The 21366-nt window shown below is 39.0% G+C and overlaps 1 protein-coding gene across 2 annotated transcripts in view; it reads right to left on the reverse strand.

Moving 5' to 3' along the window:
* The window catches only part of rarab (retinoic acid receptor, alpha b), a 90403-nt gene extending 71230 nt beyond the window's left edge, over positions 1-19173 (reverse strand). The window contains exon 1 of one of the 2 annotated variants that reach the window (XM_056751751.1): positions 18922-19173. The gene's annotated coding sequence lies outside the window, so the exon portion shown is untranslated. The remainder of the gene's footprint in view (positions 1-18921) is intronic. The other variant, XM_056751752.1, reaches the window with a different exon arrangement.
* Between the last annotated feature and the right edge of the window lie 2193 nt (positions 19174-21366).

The raw sequence follows: 21366 nt of genomic DNA on the forward strand, positions 1-21366 counted from the left end.
AAGTATCACAATAAAAGTGGGAAGGTATTGTGCACGGATCACTGACTCTGTCTAGCTATACAGCACAAGATCAATATCCTGAGAATAACTTTAAAAAGAAATTTTTTGGGTGTAAAAATATTTTTTTCTTTTCCAGCCCAATGTGCAAAGACAACTTTAAAGGTCCAGCGTATGAAATTTTGCGGCATCTAGCATGTGGGATGCTAATTGCAACCGACGACCCTGTCCACCCCTCCCTTTGGAAACACTATGGTGGCTGACACGGAACTAAAATCTTTTACTTTTCACATTTTTGCTTATTTGGCGAAGGAGATTTAATTTACGAAACACTCTGTAAAGCAGTTTGTCCGTTTAGGGCTACTGTAGAAACAACATGGTCTTTATACTCCTCTGAAGACATACTGTAGTTATGTACTGTATAAAAACTTACATTTCTGTCACTAGATCCTCCAAAAATTATACCGTTAAGACCGTTAAAGTAAAGAATGTATTCATGAATGAGTATGATATATGCTTTATAGTATAGTAAAGTTACATTTTCCAAAGTAAAAAAAATTAAATAAAGTAAATATAAAATACAAATTCTTGAGTAGAGTAAAACACTTGCATTGATTACCATTTGTATTACTACAGTTTTACAACAAATATCAAACTTGTTATTCTTGTGGTTACCATGGTTCAAATGAACTATAGTAACCATTTTTTTTTTGTTATTATTTGTAGAGAAACCATGATTATTTTTCTTAAAGGGCGTTTGCGGCAGGAGGTCTAGGCTTACCTGTTTAGCATTAGCAACTAAATCCTGCTGGAATGGTTTATGGCAGCTCTTGCTAAACCATTCTGCGGGCAAAAGCATATTATCCATAATTCATAAGTAGCTATGTATTGTTAAAGGGATAGTTCACCCCGAAAAAATCCCTCATTTACTGCCGTAGTAGAAAAATAGTGGGGTAGTCAATGGGGGATGAAATCTGTTTGGTTACTGACATTCTTCCAAATATCTTCCTTTGTGTTTAGCAGAACAGAGAAATGTATACAGGTTTGTAACTATGTGAGGGTGAGTAAATAATGAGAGAATTTTCAGTTTTTGGTGAACTGTCGTTTTAATAAATAGTTTTCTCAAGCAAAATATAGATACAAATGTTTTCATATATTATAGGCTAGTGCCTAGAGTACAAAATTATACACTTTAAAATGTTTACACACTGTCCCATATCCTGTCTTCAGTACCAGCTAAGTTCAACACACAGTTGTGCTCCACTAAAAACCTTTTCCTGTGGACACACCTTTATCTTAAACAATCCAACTTTCAAGCACTAGCTTGAGGTGACTGTCAAATTTAAAGAGTACAAATCCAGCTGACTTCCACACATACAGCAACAACTATGACGCCTCAGGGGACTATTAAAAATGTAAAGCCGTGTAAGTATCTGTATTGAATTCCTACTAATAAGTGCCAAAACATGAGAATGCGTATTTTATTTCAACAGATGCTTTCTTCTACATACCACAAGTCAATGACCGCACATAGTGGCACTCAGAGCAGGTACATCTCTTTAATAAGCTGCTATCGACCAGTTACCCAGACTCCACTACATGTAGATCGATTCTCTGCCCAGAAAAAGCCACTGGAGACTGCTCGCAGAAGCAGCGTGGTACTGTATGCCCGAATTAATACTAGACTACATTTCTGAGTTCCATAGCAGTACTTTCTGTTCTGTGTGTCCGTCCGGGCGGTCTTAGAAAAGAACATCTTATAAAAGATGGTCCACAACCAGGTGCTGCATGCAAACTAAAGACAGTTCAAATACAAAATTCAGACAAAAAAATAATACTGTAAATAAATCACTGTGCATTTTCACTTAAGCAACGCCTGAGGAGGGATGATTAAAAACATTCACATTCAAGATGCACATGATATTGTATATATAATGATACATATAAAACAAAAAATCAATAGAATTAACCTAAACCAATCAAAAATGTACATTTCTCAAAACAATTACTTATGTGTGTGAGAATTTATGTAAACAAAAGAAACGATTGAGTCACCCGGTCTATCTCTATCACAGATCTATGACGCATCAGTCCTTATAAACCTTTCATTTCAAACAGCTAATCAAAACCAGACTGGCTTTCGCTTTGAGAAGTGCTGTAAATGTGTAGAAGACCTGTGTGTTCAGAGTGACGCCGTGACTAATCTCTGTATTTTTTAAAACTCTGGAAAGTGGAGCAGCGAGCTGTGCCATGAAAAATTGAAACGTCCCCCCTCTGGGCCCATGAGCATAAATAGAGAGCCCTTCGTCAGTCCTCCTCCTTCCTTTCCATCCCCCTCTAAGATTATTAAACAGCCACGCGCATCATCACAAGAAGGTAAGGATTGCAACGGGATTAAAAACTGAAGAACATTGCCCAGTCCAGAGAACCAGATTTCCCAGATTACAGATCAGTCTCTGTTTGTTGTTCATGCTGACATGTGCATTATCTCATTGTTTGTAAGTATTCAATCAGAGTCCAGTTTAAATACTAAAGGGCATTTCCTGATAAGAACGTCTTAAGACCTTTGAGACGACTGGAACACAGTTGGACTAACAAATGTCACAGAAAAAAAGTACTTCAGAAATGAATTGACTGCAACACAACAGATAATCATAATAACTAGAGATGCACCGATATATCGGCTAATAATCAATAATATAGAAAATATTAAGAAACACTACTAGTTTGGTGTTCAATGTTAATAGTCATTGAAGTAAGGTCAATGTTAATTATTATTACACGGCTCGTTGGAATTCTTGATTCTGATTGGCCAGTCGCGACATTTGCAGGTTCATTATTTCCAGATAACAACCTCTACAAACTAATAACACAGGGTCACCCGGATGCAGCAAATCATTTTCACATTTTTTTTTGACAAATTAAATCTTTTAATAACATATATGACATTATATTTACAAATGATTAAACCAAATTGCCTGTTTCTGACATTTGAATATCGTTTAAAACCGAAAGTAAATGGCTTTTCCTCACGGAAGGTCTGCATTCGTAAAAATGAACTAATGAAACGTGTGAATTAAGATATCTACTAATTCTGAAGATTAAATTAATATTTCTTAACTTAATGAATGTTATGTAAGATATAATGTACAAGCAGCCAGGTAAAGAAATATGAATTTAATATTCAGAATCAGTAGATATCTCTATCAATCGGCTATCGGTATCGGTTAAGAAATTTAGTATTGGTGCATGTCTACTAATAACACACATTTTTTTCCTGGAAGCATGGAAATACATTTGCATACAAACAGCTAAAGGATTTACTTTAACTTTTTTTGTAAATTTGAGCAAGTTTTGCACACCGTTTTTTAAAAGTACTTAATTTTTTGTGTCAGTTTTTTGCATTCAGTTTTTTTGAATAATTTACTGTAACAAACTGTATGCAAATTTTCCACAAAAGTAAGTTAATCTTACTCGTTTACTGGTTGCCTTTGATCATGTTTGGTAATTTAACACTATGAAATATTGTTTATTTTTACTTTTGTCATGGTTATGGCAGAAGAACCCCAATGCAGATAGACAAGGTGCAATAAACAAACTTTATTAAACAAAAAACCTGCAATGGGCAAAAACGGTAAACAAAACAGGAACTCAAAACAAATACTTCCCACTAGGGGGAAAAATAAACAAACTCCAAAAATAATATAAATGATTAGTCCATTAACACGACAAGGCAAGGCTTCCCTCTGGAGCGGACCACTGGTCTAATGGTCAGTTGCGGTGGGGGGCGTGGCTAGCTCCGCGCTGCAGGAGTAAGACTCCCTTCTCCCACACCTTTCACGGAGGCTGGTAGGAGGGCCAGGAGCAGCGGAGCTTGAGGCGGGTGGGACAGAGTCACCCAGGGTCAAGGTGGCCTGGACGCAGTCCTCCGGGATGGTAGCCAGTCCTCCGGGATGGTAGCCAGGCAGGAACGTGAGGAGTCCCAAAGGCAAATGGAGGAGAGGACGCTGACCAGCTCCTGAAAGGACACCCGGATTGTCATCTCCCGTTCCCCCAGAGGTGGAGGATTGACAAGGCCCTCAAGAAAGTAAGCACTTATCACAGTTTCTGAAAGAAAGCCCTGACTTGCCACCGATGCCCGGGTATACTCGGCCAGGGCCATATCGCCCTGAGGAGGGAAAGGACCGTTGCCCTTCTGGACCATGGCGGAAGTCCCGCCTAGCCAGGGAAGAGCTGCTGCCTGCTGGGTTCATTGTTGGCTGGTTGGCCGGTTCGAAACCGCGAAAGGGATAACAGGTAAACAAAACAGAAACTCAAAACAAATACTTCCCACGAGGGGGGAAAATAAACAAAGTCCAAAAATAATACAAATAATAAGTCAACAAATACGACAAGGCAAGGCAGGACTGGAACAAAGTAATACTCACAGTGACTGGGAACGAACATTAACAATGACATAGTAATGTGACGAACTGGCACGGGACAGAGAATACTAGGGATTTAAGAGGGAACACTAATGAGGGAAAATTACACAGGGCAGGTGAGGGGAATTAAACACTAATGGGAAGCTAACGGGAAAACAAGGGGGCAGAAACCAAGACTCGCAACTGGAGAACGCGTGGCTCAAAGTCACAACCATGGCCACGTGTTTCCACACAGAACACAACAAGTACAAACTACATGGTACTGTCATGATCCTGTCCTTCTTGTCTGGATTTTTCTAGTTCTGTGGAACTAGCTTTGTTACATCTCTATGTGCCTGAAACCAAAAGGTTTTCGGTTTTAAGAATCATTCTTTATGGCTGAATTGACAGATTTGTTCTGTAACTTGGCGAAGCACTCTGTATACACACCCTTCGGGGCTTATTTTTAACTACTCCAAGCACTTTATTTCCTAGTTTATTTCATCTTCATGAGTATTACCTTTGTGCAAATAAAAATACTATTATTCAGAGAAGACATTTTCCACAGGGTGCATACACAACCTTCTTCTGAAGCTCTCTTAAGCATTCCTGAATCTCTCAATCTGAACCAACAGCTAGAGTAAGAAAAGCAGATTTTCATGGGGCTAAAGACCCTGACCCAAAAACATTCAAAGCAAAGGTCACCGCATAACATCACTGTGATCATGAAAGGAAGTGATCAGCGATGACTGATCGGCTGGACAGATGAGGGAACTGCTTTGATAGTCCCAACAGGAGCCTGCACGGGGAAGCATATTTTTATTCTCAAATAGCCTGGCAAGAATCGTCCACAGGTACAGTGCGTCCAGCTGCAGGTCAGAGCTAAGCGTTGGGTAGTAAATTTCAGCATGAGACATTCGACGCTGGCAAATTCACCGATTTATCAGCTGTAGAAACACAGCGGTGCTGCCAACACTGTACAGATGTTGAGGCCCATCTGTCTTCAATTGCACATTAAAAACATGGAGAAGAAGGGCAGGGAATAAAAGTATTTGGCAGGCACGGAGCAGACGTGTCAAATAGAATTACAGTGCAACAATTGATGGGTTTACAACAGAGGATCTGGAGAAAAGAAGCCCTTACATTTGTAACATACTGAGACAAACCACATAAACATTACTTACTGACAAATCAACAGTCTCCTAACATTTATTGATGACAAACAGGAACCGACCATCAAGCATCACATGATTCTGTTCTGACCAATTGACAAGTATATCAATTATCTGACTCACACACAAACTGACAAACGGTAATGATATCTTGCCAGAATGAGGTCAAGGAAATGATGCGATGCATCCAGCTGGGTTTTTGCGGCAATCAAATATGTAGCGTAATCTCTTGAGCTATAGTGGACTCAAGTGTTTATTTTACAAGACTGAGACGCACAAGCCAGTCCAGACCACACATACTCCACTTTTCTCCACCACGTTCTCACTCACTCTCTTACACAAACACACCCTCCTAAATCATTTACCTAGACGCTAACAAATCACAACCACAGATAACAAACGCAGTCAAACACATGCTCAATGCAGACATGAGGGGACAATATGCAAATACAAAAGACAAAAGAGCAAAGCCATCAAATCCCTTACGTTTAGTCATTTTTGTCATTTGGCAGACGCTTTTATCCAAAGCGACTTACACTGCACTTATTACAGGGACAATCCCCCTGGAGCAACATGGAGTAAAGTGTCTTGCTCAGGGACACACTGGTGGTGGCTGCTGGGATCGAACCAGCAACCTTTGATTTACCAGTTCAGTGGTTTAACCCACTAGACCACCATCTCCACCATCTCCTTACGCACTAAACACACACACACAGGTGATTTAGAAGACCACACACTCCAGCCCTGGGTTACTTCATGAGATTTGGTGTGTGCCAAGAAAAGCAGACAAATCAGGACCCACCAAACTGTGGCGAAAAGTAAAGGATTTTCCGTGCTGTGGCGAGAGCTTTCTGCAGTTGGAGACAGAGAGACAGCTTTTTAACTGTACTGATACTGTAATTCCTTTTTAGCATTCCATACGTTTTTGATTTATCAGTTTAAAATTTGCTTATATAATCTCAACGCCCCATCCTCTCTTTACTCTTATTTGATCAAGCTTCATTCGTAAACAGTTTGGGATTTAGCTCCAAGTTGCACCTAGCAATTGCTGGCGTTAGCAACCATTTAATGTGATCCTTTGTTTATGTTCCAAACGTATAATAACATGGGAGATTCTGACAATACACGGACATTTCTTTGAGTTGTCATTTTTTCCAAAGCTTAGGTTCAGAAGCATTGTCTTGCATGCTGGCTATGTGCTGTGCTTTAGTTTGTTGCAATGACCGATGTTATCAAATAGTGAAAGTTTAAGGTTAATGTACATAGCGAGAATAGCATTCAAATGTTAATGCAAGTGTGCATGGGCAAGAAGAACAGAATGTGAAACATGTATGATGATGATTATATCATTTTCAGTTTATAAATATATTTTAATGTATTCTTCACCGATTTGGTAACTTTAAGCGTTATTGTATCAAATAAATAATCATATATAGGATCATTTCGAAGGTTAGTGCTTTTTTCTTCAATATCATGCAATATCTGTTGCGCTTTATGTTGAAAATACAACTTTTTAACACAAGTTTTAAAAAAACGTTTAAATAAAAATAAAAAAACGTACAACCAATCTATTATCAACTACTCTAAGAGGTTGTAAATTCGTATGAATTCATATGTAACCCTATAACACTTGTGGTGTTCCTGGCTACATAAGATAGCTTATAAATCACTTGTTATGCAATATTATCAGCAAATATTGGATTCAATCTTTTATCGACTTGTTTTCTTTTATTTTGGACTAGTTTTATGTTTCTTTTTCAAACAGATTAATCATATGGCTAGTCAATTTGAGTTTAGGTACCTCAGTCTTTGACTGAAAAAAGCATTGTTTGTGAATATTGTTGTTCAGACTAACCTACTTTAACGTTTAACCAGAAAGTTTGTTTTGAAGTGCTTTCATTTATTCAATAATTGTGTATAAAATTGCATAGAATCACACTTGTTGTGTTTGGTCAATTTGTTTTCTTTCAGTAAATACTGGTTTTGTGTTTCTTTTTCGAACTGATTAATTGTAGGCTAAAATAAACATTTTACCCAAACATACTAACTAGTATGTTATTGGATTGGACTGAAATGTGGTGACTTTGTTCACAAAGTCTATAACAACCTCTCCCAAAACAATGTATTTTTTTGTTGCTTTCCCCCCCCCACCTTGTTACTCTTGTACTGTTCCTGGGTCAAAATGACCCGGCTACCGTGATTATAAATCACACGTTATGCAATTTTATCACACGTTATGCAATTTTAATTTTTGGCAACTTGTTATCTTTTTCAAACAGGGTTAAACGGTCTTAGATACAAGTTTTAGTATGATTTGCTTTCATGCCAATTAACTTTTGTACTTTTCACATTGTATGAACCAGACACCTCATAAAACAGTTACAAATTCCTGTAAGATTAAGATGAATTAACTATAGGTAAATCCAAAAATTATTTTGACCTACATCTTTTTACGTAAAAAAATTCCACATTCAATCTTAGGCATTCAGGATGCCCATTGACGATACATTTTGAGGCTATGTTGTTTTGCACAAATGCAGTTTTTGTATTGCATTGAGTTATAACAAGTTTGCGTTTTCCTAATCTTATAAGCACTAGAGAGAGAGGCCGCAGGAGGCCAGAATGACCAAGGAGCAGATGGCTAAAAGTCTCACTGAAGGTCAAAAGCACAGTGTGACAAACAAAGCGTGAATTGAAGAATTTTAAGCAGCTCTTTTACTTCACAGTGCACTTACTGTAGAGGCCAGCACCCCCGTCACACAATGAGGCTTCAATACAAGTTAAGCATCTGTGACACAATGTTGATAATATGTCAACTCATCCTTTCTTTTCCTTTGAACTTAAAATAAGAGCCAACCTTTCCATTTTTCTCTTTCCATGGCCATTCTTTAATCCTTTAAGCCGAATCCTTAAATGTAAAAAATATACACTGTGTTATATACACAAGTTTAAAGGGAAATATGGTGCAAACACGTGTTTTTCTTTGTCTTTGGTGTGTTATTTATTTCCCATGCATGTATTAGACACGTAAAATTGCTGTTATAAGAGGACTACTTATGACGTTTGCATGATTTTTACATCAACATCAAAATCAATAAGTAACAGGCTATTTTCTACCACAGTTTTGAGGCCAGCTCTACAAACGCTTTAATGGGCACTTTTACTTGGAGTTTTAATGGGCAATTTTACTTGGAAGTAAACGCCCACCGCTTTGATTGGATAGCAGTAGTTGCGTAGTTGGAGCCTTGTGTGAATTTGGTTAGAGACGTAATGTTAGGTAACACATTAGCACCATTCACAGTTTTCACACGGCATTAGTATTATCTGAAGACCTCCTGTGATTTATAAATAATCTCCCGACATCAGTTTTTCATGTGAAGCATTCGCACGAGATGATTTTACTTAAATTTACTGACTTATTTCCCAGATGTGATGCTAAGGCTTTGCGTGTAGATGGTATTGTTTGTACTTGTATTGTGTTTAGTGATAGCCGTCTGCATTTGAGACCAGTGATCCCAAACCGGACAAAAGATCACTGCAATCGCAGCTCTCAGATGATACAAGAGTTTCCATGATAAATGAACAAGCGGGAGACCTTTGTTTATTTTGTTCCCAAACGGGAAAAAACGTCAAAGAAGCCTCCATTATTCACAAATGGTGAGCCCACCAACTCAAAGAGATGTTTCCCACATGAGCTGGAACGTCTTTAAAATAAACTTTAACCATGCATTCCTAATATCGAAATCCGAAGGAAGGTTATGCAGCGACTGTATTCTTCCACAACCAGGGGTGGCACAATATTTAGCTATATTTAACGGCATGTTTGTTTATTGCTTGCTCCCTCTATCTGGTTCCGTGACACTGGTTCTGTCATGCGCAAACCACTGGGCGGGTCTAGAGCAGTAGTCGTTGATATTTTCTGTGGAGGTGGTTTTCAATTTATCAATGTCGGCATAGATGCCATTCGCTGGGCATGGTGTCAATAACAGATGTAATCTCAGTAACCAGAGCGTTTTCAGTCCTGAAATAAAGAGTTAACTAACAGTTTCAGAAGCAAAACTAATAAATACAAGTCACAATCATGCAATCCATCAATTACAATAATTAACTTCAATAATAAAACACACTACAATTAAGATCAACCAACTAATAAATGTATTGAATCAATATACTGTTTAGATCGAAAAATACATTAACAATTTAAGATATACCGAAGAATTAACTACATTCCTCAAACACATGCACACGTATTAATATCTCCAACGAAAGGAAAAATTCTTCCAGAGGAAAGGCAGCTCACTTTCCCCAAAAGGGGGAAGTCTCTGATACAACAGAAGCAACTGGCGCACTTAACACCTCTCAAATGGCTGCCAAGAAGTCAGGCGTCTCCTTAGAGCCACTTCCTGCGCTGGTGCCAGTGGTGTGGCGGCAATTCCTGTTCCAGACCCTGCTCCACAGGATATCCTGTGTCTCTGGTATCAGCAGACCTCACGTGAGCACACTGTTCTATTAAGTTGATTTTATTTACCAGGTGTAGAAGTATAATGAGTCTTCCTGAAGACTGTACTTCAAACTGCATTCATTTTCTACAAGAGGTTCATGTTCACATGGGAGGTGTGTTAAAATGTTCGATTACACCTAAGTTATGGATGTGTGAAAGATGCAAAGACATAGCAATGTTCATGGTTCAATACAATTTAGGCTGCAATTACAACAACTGTGCCATGCGATCGATAAAAGTTTGACTCTTCCCTTTGTCTGTAGATTGTTTTTTAAACATTTTAAACACTCTTAAATTCATTTTCCCATAGGTCTCCATGCAAAAACAAACTCTTTTAACAAACTATTAGACAAATGAAAACGATCGCTTATGGTAATCTGTGGACAACAAGCAACAGTTGCTCTAAAAAGAGTTTAACATTCCCTTAAAGCAGATGTTTCTTTACAACGGGAACTTAGATAGGCATGATCCGACTTGGCTTTCATTGATCAACATCACAGTGTTTCCTTCATTGATTCCATCAGGTCAAACAGAACTGAATAATAAATACCCGGGACGTTTAGTACCACGAGGATGTCCTAACAACATGAAACTGAGTAAAACACATCCTTTTGCTTTATTCAATACATTCCTAGTACATCAAGACCAGACATATTAATGGCGAATGCACAAAAACAGCCTAGATAGGAGAATTACTCTCACAGCTCATATGGGCACCATTCTAGTCACCATGAGGAAATTCTGCTTCATTGTCATGGTAATCCACCAAATGGCCTCCCTTTTCAGGGTCAGCAGAGTGTCTGAGAGCCCAGTAGTGTACCCCTTAATGAAAAGGGGAGAATAGAGGAATCATACATCACATCGTAGAAGATGTCCATTAGAATGGCCACTTGCACAGCCACCTGTCAAGTCTTGTTCTCAGAAGGAAACATCTCCCTCAGTTTATATATTGTTTGAAGAGGTCAAGATGTACAAGTTCTGCCAAAATGAAAAGATCTGTTAATGTCATGGACCAACAAGGCTTTTAGTGTCCCTGTATTGTATGTACCCTTTTGGACATAAAAGTCACTGTGCATTTCATAGCTTATATCAAACTAAGTTGTGTCTGAATTTTGCAAGTTTAAAACATTTTGTTTTTAAGTAGTTTCTGCCAAAATTCATCGGTCCACAGGTTCACACCACTGTTCTAGATAACCATACATTTTCCAAATACTTCTCCATTAATTTTGATATTTTGAAAATTCTTATGCTTTCTTTTAAAACACTTTGCGTGGTATTTTGTTATCTAATTCAAACATATTCATACTTTTTTTAATGAGACGTACGTGTCCAGAGAATACTTTTGTGATGCTAGTGCAGCAAAGATCAAACGTTTCCAAAGTAGACTAGAAAAACACCACAGCAATAAAACATCCTTTGATATAATCCACTAGGGTACAAGATGACAAAAAACTACTTCAGGCAATAGACAGAACCAATTAAACAAATTATAAACTGACTTTAGGTAAGTAAGCCTGGAAAAGTGGAGTTGAAAACATGGATCTGTAAAAATCTATTTATGTTTCACTTCAGTTTCCAAAAATCTCTATACATCTGCCAATCACAACAATTAGACTTTGCTTCGATCTGGTGGTTTCCACTTCAACCAATTAAAAAGTAAATTTTGAAATGGCACTGGCAGCAGACTGAGAGTTGAAGGGGACGCATGCTCCGCCCAAGCCGTCTATTTTATGTCATTTAAAAAAAAAAAAATTGTCACACTGTGCCTGCTGCGGCCATGTTGCGGCAGCAAACTTCCTTGATTATTACGCTGGAATAGGAGTATAGTTCCTAATCATATCAGCCTAGAAAATCGCAGCTTCTCATTTTCAACCGGTCTTAGCACATGATATAAGTACAGAAGACTCAAGTTTTAAATAGAAAAAATATTGAAAATCTTTGGTTATTTTTGAATGCGATGCTACTGATCTTGTTGGATTAAATGATCTATGCTAAACTATGCTATGCTAAAAGTGCTATCACCAGACAACGAGATTGGCTAAATAAATTCCAAAACGGTAAAACTCAATTTATAAACTGTGGGGGAGTTGGAGAATGAGCCTATTTAAAAAAAAAAGTGGAGTGTTGCTTTAAGATAGATAGTCATTACAGGACGGAAGTGCATTTTCAGATTTGAACTGAAAATTATGAGGGCACACAAAAAATTAAAAAAGAGAATGACCCACATTGATAAACTATTTACAATAAACGCTGGAATAATTCATGAAAAAACAGGGACTGTCATTTGTTTTTCACTGAGACTATAAGCCAAGTGGGTATGTAACATGTCGGCTCTTTTCAAACCAAACTGTCATGTATTCTTGTACTTTGTAAGCCATCTATTTCTGAGGTTTCAGCGGATTCTAGCTTCAATCTTAAATTTGGCATGTGCTAATATCAGTAAACAAGCTTGGGACCCAATGTACTTTTAAGAAAAACTAACAAGGTATGCAAAGGAGGAACAATGCTAAGCATTTGACAAGTTTATCATAATGGGAGAGGTCTGCCCTGGTTGGTTACACCTTAGAGGACCAGTGTCCTTCGTGCACTAGGAGCCATAAATCAAGAGCGAATGAACCAGCACAGTGACACTTCTGTTCCAGATTTACACACACTATCTGTGTTTTTACGAGCGTATTGAGCAAGGAGAGGAGCCTTCGAAGGTTCAAAGACTCGTGGGGAAGATATGAGGAGGCCCAATGTCATGGACCTCCAAAGATCAGTGGATCCACCAGACTTGTTTCAACAGATTTTCTACGTTTTCCACATCTACACACAGCCGTTTCTTCAGTGGACAAATATAACAATGCTAACAAATTTCAAACACAGGATCACTTTGCAAGTTTTCACTTTAACTATTTTTACTTGATATAAGATTTTCGGACGATCCATTCTGAACTATAATGCAATCCATCTACACCACCTGAACAACTTGTCTGCCTTTCTCTCATTCTGTCTTCAACTGGAAATTTTAAGCCTGGAAAGATGCACTCCTCTCCCAAGATCTGGAATTCATATTAGCTGTGTGGCAATATGATTACGCAAACGTAAAGTGCGGTAGGTCTTTGAGTAATCGTATACTTAATGGCTTACCTCCAGCGTGAAATTTTTAATTCGCCCATGCACAAAGACAGACAGACGAATCACCTAGAAAAATCACATAAACTATTCACAAGTGTGTCACTTTCCATGAATTGTTTCCATTCCTTGGACCTGTCAGCCTCCACATATCACATTGTCTCATTTTATTCATTCTCCTAGAAGGGCCGTCCTTTTGGCTAGTGCAACTAGTGCGGCCGCATCAGGCCCCGCCCTCTAGGGTGCCCTGCGGCAAGGGATAAATTAAAAAAATGTTTATAACAATAATTGATTTTTTTTAAATCTTAAATTGATTTTAGTGTTTTAAATATTCTAAATAATAATCTGAGCTATGATATTAAGACAGAAAAAGTGCCAGCCAGGTAGGGCCCCATATTTTCTAACTCGCACTGGGCCCCGCATTGGGAAAGCGTTGAATCCTAGCCCCCCAACCTTCCCTTCATTTTCATGGGGCTGTAAAGTCGTGACTAAAAAGAAATTCGGTTTATACTAGCTTGTATTGCGGCCGTAGTGTTCTCTGTATCAGCAAGGTTTGCGTAATCATGCGAGTCACATAAATTCGTGCAGAACCATGTTCATGAACAATGACTCTTTAAACAGTGTGCTAGACATAGATATGCCACCCACCTGTTGATTTGATGCAGTTGAGGTCTGTAGAGCCCATGCAAAACACTGTTCAATTCCTTGCATTAAAATTCCTTACGGATTAGCGAGATAGATACAGATAACAGATTGCAAGAAACAGAGTACCTCATGTGACATCATCTTTTTTTATCAACCTTTATTTTTCCAGGAAGTCCCATTGAGATCAATGATCTCTTTTACAAGAGAGATCTGGCAATGGTAGCACCCATACTCAGATCTAACCCAGAAGTTAGTGCCACACTGGATCCCTAGATCGAAAGCCTATGCATTTTTCCCATAGATTTTTGGAAGATCGCAAAAAATAAGCACTGCGATTAAAAAACGTTTATGATACTTACACGTTTTGTCTACCATGATTATCTTTACAGATTAACACAATATTTTCTATTTCTGAAGCCTAAATGCAATCGCCAGAAGTAAAACGCGAACATGAGGCTATAACAGACTTAACCACAGTCGCACTATAGACGGTCTCATCTTAACAACATAAACAAACGTTACTGCGCATGCATTCTTTTGTGACCCCAACTGAACTTCCTGTACACATTCACAAACAATAGAGTGCCTGTAGATTATTTCTGATTACAATCAAAAGAAACCGAGAAGAACCGTTACTTGGCTAAACTTGTCTCTCCAATATTTTAAATTTAGACTCTGATACCAAGCTCAACTGTAAGATGTTACAATTAACATTCAACAAAGCGTTTATTTAATACAGTTATTATTATACAATTATACAGTCAAATAATAATACAAATGAATATTAACATAAATAAAATAAAATGCTAGCCAAACACAAACCGGAAGTTAACTGGTTAATCCGATGAAACAGTCTATATCAACGTCAATACCATTAAACCTTTTTTTAACTTTATTAAAAAAATTCCATGGTAAGTAATTACTGCATGAATGAAACCCCATCAATGTTTTTAGAAATCTGTGGCCATGTTATATTATTTGTGAAATTTATATGAGCGAGGCCGTCTAACGTCCCCGCAAAAGGAATTAGACACTTTTAGCAACTTGTTCGAAACCGCCATTTGTAAGACCCAATAAACATTTTTAAAAATCACAAGCAGGTTATAACTGGTGTGTTTTCATGTCATAGATTAAAGATATTTAGCGATTTTGTTAAACAGAGATATGATTTCTGCCGATTATTCAAAACCCATTAAAAAAAACCATAGAGTTTGGGGCGATGGAAAATGAAGTGCTAAAATGCTTTCTTGCTTCCTGGATTTGCATTGCAAAATACGCCATCTCTGAGGTACTCTATGTGTGGAGAAATACTGTTGTGTGTTTTTGCGACATTGATCCATGCAGACCTCAAAAAGGACCTAAATCACCACCAGCAATAGTGTTCAATGACAAAACACTTCGAGAGGAAACAAGAAAACTCTCATTCAACCACATTGCATGGTAAACTACATTACATTTCCTTAAATCTTTTTTCTCTCTCTCTGCAGCTGGGGGGGCATCAAGGCAGACAGAGCCCATTAACACTGGCCTTTAAATAATGACAGACACTTTCATAGTGAAGAGAGAAGACCAGACCGGCTTGTTTAATTTACCTTCACCCATCTGTCTCATGCTGCAGAGCTCACAATGTATGCCTACATCGATAACATGCCGAATCCTATTGCAAATGTGCCTTACAAACGCTACATTTCAGTATAAATATATCAGACACAAAGCATATGAGTCACAGGATGTGAGAGGATGTCTCTTTTTATATCATTCTGATCGAGAGTGTCCTCATGTTGGGTTGTCCAAAGCTGCATGTGACGTTGCTCACCAGGCGACGGATTTCAAAACAAAGACAAACTGCTTAGCTGAAAATCATGTTTTACAAAGGAAATTATGACTGACAGGAAATAAACACACCCACTTCCTGCTTCTCTTTCTAATGCTTTAGTCATCAATGTCTTGTCTCAGTGCGGAGATGTTTTAGCAGATTTCAGGCATGTGAGCGAAGCCTGGGTGGTCTCTTTTAGTTCAAATATACAAATGGATGGGCAGATGGACATCTTTTATGAATTTACCGCGGGACAATCTTGTACGTAAAGTAGGATTTATAAAAAGTCATAATGAGATCTGAGACATTTGGTGACACTTGTCAGAAGACGCAAGATGCTTGCTGGAAAACTATGGAAAGCGGGAGGTTTAGTGGGCATCAAAAAAAATATATAAGAGAAATTAAATTGTACACAAACTTAAAAACGCTGAGTCTAGACAAGCCTGTGCCAAGAAATGTCACAAAGTGTCAAGAGAGCACATATGAGCATAAACAGAGAATGGGAGCTAGCAGACAGGCTGTCTGTTTACCCAACAAAGAGTGAAAGTCAGGCAGACTATGAAAACAGTCAGGTAAAATTTCCCGTTAAAAGAAAGGTCAGCGATTTTCTGTGTCCTTACGTGACACGGTGGGAAATCACAACCCCTGTGATCCCAGTAAAAATCCACTTCAGTCGCAAAATCTATTCTCACCTTTTCCACGGCTTAACAATTTAGAGCACAAGCGCGTGGCAGGTCTAATGAGGCTCTAACACTGCCGGGCGCCTGAGCCCACATTCTCGCCTGGCTGCTTCTTTTGGCAGTGAGAGGGAGAGTTACCTGAATGAGTCCCAAGAAGATGAAAGACGGTAAGAAATGCAGACAGAGAAGACAAGAAGAAGAAAGAAGCCAAAAGCACTGTGGTACATTGCATACAGGGCTAAATACCTGGCAGAAACAAACATCAGCTGTGCTACTTAAACGAATTGTGTAAGAAAACTCCTGCAAAGCAATAAAAAGACTCAAGCAAAACACCCTTTAAACTTTACTAGCCATTTCAGTGTTACTGTATCGCTTAGTGTATTTGGCCAACAGATCACAGTCTCTTTTGTGGTCAGATATTATTTTGATGGTTATTTATGGAGGTCAAAGGCTTTTATATGTGTCTAAAGATCATAGGCCTCTCTATAAAACTTCATTCTAAGATTAGATATAGATTTCATTGTTGTAGTGTGCGTATGCACAGTCAAGAGCATCCGCAGGGTTTGCAGATATTTATGCTAAATTTCCTTTTATAAACCCCAATATACGCAAGGAAAATAGTGTATGCCCATTGCCCATTTTATACACCAGGCACCAAGGGCTGGTATGACTGATGCATCTTTGAAGTGATAATTCAGCAATGAAAATCAACATTCTGCCATCATTAAATCACCCTCAATATTTCAAACCAGAAACTTTCTACTGCGGAACATTCTTGTGTGACAACATCTTGCATCAGTTTATTTGGAAATGGACTTCAAAATAAAGATTTTGGACTGCCAACCCAGAATCCCTTCGCTGTATGAAAAGTAGGGATGCGCCGATACCAGTAACGGTATGGGGCCGATACCAAACTCATGTACTCGTACTCATACAGTGTAGACATATAGATACACCGATAGATACCAAAGACCGATACCTCACGTGACGTACCTGACAGAACTAACTGAAATGTATGCTTTGAAAGTTTGTGACAAGCACATAAAATGGTCTCTATCATGATGTGTTTTGAGGCAATGTTATTAGATTCAGTGTGTTGTGCTTAGAAAATTGCCACAACACCAAAAAATACAGAAAGCCATCGGTGTTGGTATCGGAATTGGCGAGTGCATCCCTAGGCTTATTCCTCTTTCATCCATAAATCAGAGCAGCACAGAAGAGTGACAGTTCACCCAAAAATGAAAACTCTGTCATCATTTACTTACCCTTGTCATTTCAAACCTTTATTACATCTGTTCTACCAAAGAACACCATAGAAGATATTTTGAAGAAAGTTGGTAACCGAACAGCATTGGCCCCCATTCCCTACTATAGTATGGACACAAAAAGAAAGCAATTGAACGGGTACCATTTCAAAACATTCTTCCTTTGTGTTCTGCAGAAGAAAGAAAGTCAACAAGTTTGTAATGAACAGAGGGCGAGTAAATGATGCCAGAATTTCCCTATCCCTTTAAAAGCTCGCATCTAAACTACAGTTAGTATCGTTTGGTCTTAATATATTCACACTGTATTCAAATCAAAAGTTTTAGTTGAAGGGCCTAGTAATATTCTCCATCTAATCATCACATCCACCAGTTGACATTATTGCAGAACATTTGAAATGAATAATGAATATGCCAAAACCCATCCACTGGATAACAGAAAGGAAAAACAGAGAAATAGAGAGAGAGCGAGTAGTTCATATCCAACAGCGAGTGGCTGCTAAAATATGTCTAAATGGCAACGACGACAGAATTGGAGATGGATAGTGCCCTGATTCAGTCAGCTTTTGTGTTCCCCTCCTGCTATTTTAGAATGACAGAGCATTAGAGAGAGAGAGAGCCCTGATGGAAAGTTTGAGACAAAACCGCAGGAGGTGATACTGTGCGTGTGCACATGCTTTCATGAGCAGAAAAAGAGAAATGTCAAACTCGGAGGCATGTGTCTCAGCAGACCATGGACATGAAGTGGCAGCACTTTGAGGAAGCAAATATCGACCCTTTCCTCTTTCTATTGCAGACAGATGGTCTAGAAACTTCCCATTTAAGAGGGGAAACACAACTAACCCGAAAACACTCATCCCCAAATAATCTGTTTATAAGTGACAATGCAGTTAATCCAGACACGTTTGTTTGTTGACCCATTTTAAGACATTCAATAGATGATGACATTGTACACTTGATGCTCAGCATGTGGATATAACATTGAAGCTCCCGACCGAAACCTATCCGAGACATTTTAGTCAGAGCACTGTGCCGACGCTTTCAATGAAAGACGTGCAGCAAAAGCTCTCAATGAAACACTCGTCATTCAAGGTGAGAGAACAATGCATCGCGTTTTATTACCGCGGTCATTATGAACCCCGTGTGCGGTCTCTATCAAACTCATCGGACAGCTTTACAGTTAACTCGCAAACCGTATCTGAGTGAGGAAAGACGCGTCTATTCTCCGCTCCGGATCTCGCGCTTATGGCCAGAAGTTGGTTGTCCGGCAATTTGGTTACCTGTCAGCCTAGCAATCGCATATTCACGTAAACAGAGAGCGCCAATACCTGTTGACTCCTCCTACCGCCGTGCTGCTTGCTGGAAGTTCAAGCCCCTGAGGTTTTATTTCGCTACAGAATATCGTTGTTCGCAGCCGGTGAGCCGTTCGGATGAAGCACGGAGAAGGCGTGGATGAATTTTGCTCAGGAAAACCGAGGCTTCAGCTGATGTAGCCACTGCTTACTGGGCGGCAGAGGAATGATGCGCTGCACGGAACGGAGAAGCAGCCATTGCGGTCACGTGCGCGCTGGTGAAACCGAAAACCGGCCAGCCTACCGCCGTCTCCTCCCATCATTCGCTTCCGCGGTGTCACTTGAGGGCACGATACCCATTGAACGTAAGCTCAGCTGGTGCCTGTCTTTACGTAACCACGAGGAGGGTATTACGCATGAGAGGCACTCTGTTATGCCATGGCTGTATTTCAAGGTCAATTTTGCAACATTAAAAGGAATTTCACAATCAGCTACAAGTTGTTATAAGGTTATAAACTTGCTGAAAAGCGTTCCAATCAAGATTTGCATTTTGTTTTTGTGGTCTCATAATAACAGATGTGTCAACATCATTGGTGCATGATGTGTGAAAAACAACTTTTACGCTATAGATCTTGCGATGATGGCCTGCATTTCCACAAGCTCTGAGTCTCTGTATGAAAACAAGGGCTCTGTTGCTATGTTGCAAAACCTCCTCATTTGCAGCGAATAGTTTAAGTTGGAAAAGAAGCCAGCTTTAATAGAACAGGATAGAGTCGGATAGCCGTGAAAGAAGTAATGCATCACGCCAGATTGTTTGACCCAGCAGGCATCAACAGTCGTCATACTTTTCCCTGTTCAATGTGTTCGGGCCTTTGAAACGAGTCTCTGGAAGGTGTCGCCTGTTTGTGTCCCATTTTGTTGTTTACGTGGGGCAGTATTTCCAAGTCACAAGAAGGCCAGCAGAGTTATTTCTAGGAGCAGCATGTGCCTCAGCATGCTTGTTACACATCATTGTGCACTATATTACTGGCCACAGGGCTGACCCTTTCTATAACGCATTGTGGCTTTGCAAATAGCGCGACTGTTGAATGAATGCCAGGACCTTTTGCCTATATGCCCCATCACACTGCAAATGAGGGGACGTCCCATTTACAGAAGGAAAAAATCAACTTTTAGATGGAGGTCAAAATCACATGTGCTGTGCTTGGCTTAAGGGCTTAAATGGCTGTTATAATGAGTCATAATCTTGTTCTGTATGTTATAAAAATTGAAATTTGAGACATTTGGGGAAAAAATCACTTTTTCATTGGTTCTTTATTTACAAAATGGCTAACTAGAATTACAGGCAAGTGCTTAAACTGTAGCTAGATTAGATTATATCTAAAATGGTCCGTAAAGTTAAGACTAAACTCTACTTTTGGCAAAGACTTTAGCCACGATTGTCAAACAACATGGAACACCTATATTGTACATTAGCTGTTAGGTGTTTTTCAGTTTTTATTTCATTGTCTCTTGATCCAGTTGATATACTGTGCAACTAAGTGCTTAAGTCATCATTTACAGTAATGAATCCTTACGAGGTTTTTCCCTTAAAGAAATTGTTTGGCCAAAAATGCTTTTATTGATTTTTTTAACCTCCAGTTTCATCCCTGCATGCAGAGAATTACAGCGGAGGGAAATATTTAGCAATAAACAACTTCAATTTCGGTCTGTTGTTTGCACAAACCTGTTGTACATAGCTCAAATGGAGTTTGATACAGCATAGAGGTTTGTAATGACAGTAAACATGTAATTTTTGTTTGAAGGAAGCATAATATTCTTGTGTACAACTGAAAAATGTGTAAACCTGACCTAATTTTTCAGATGCTTTTGCTTCTGACCCTGATTAGCAACTGTGTTAAGATGTAAGTGTGGTGAAATGTCAACCCCGCAAAGCATTTAAGGTCCAGTGTATGATATTTAGCGGCATCTAGTGGTGAGGTGGCAAATTGCAACCAGCGACTCACTCCACGCCTGCCTGTCGAAGCACTATAGTGCTTCTTTGCTGAAGTAGATAACGTATTTAGGAAGCACGCTCTGTAGAGCAGTTTGTCTGTTTAGGGCTACTAGAAACAACATGGCCAATTCCATGCAAGGAGACCCGCTGCGTATGTTGATAGATATAGCTCATTCTAAGGTAATAAAAACATAATGCTTCATTATCAAAATACTTTACACACCTCTGAACACATAGTTATGCATAATATCTTGCATTTCTGTCAATAGATCCTCCAAAAATATACGCACTGGACCTTAAAAATTTCCTTTTTGTCATTAATTAATTGCACAAGGCTCTGGCATAATGTCTATAGTCTGTGTGTTTCAGCTACAGCAAACACCTAAAACCCTTCTGTTTTGACGGGTCACAAGACTTGACCAGAGGAAATGAGCTGGGAACACACGCCTGTGAAGATCCTATCGGAGGGTGGGAAAGAGCTAGCA

Source organism: Triplophysa dalaica, chromosome 7 (genome assembly GCF_015846415.1).
Source record: "Triplophysa dalaica isolate WHDGS20190420 chromosome 7, ASM1584641v1, whole genome shotgun sequence".
NCBI lineage: Eukaryota > Metazoa > Chordata > Actinopteri > Cypriniformes > Nemacheilidae > Triplophysa > Triplophysa dalaica.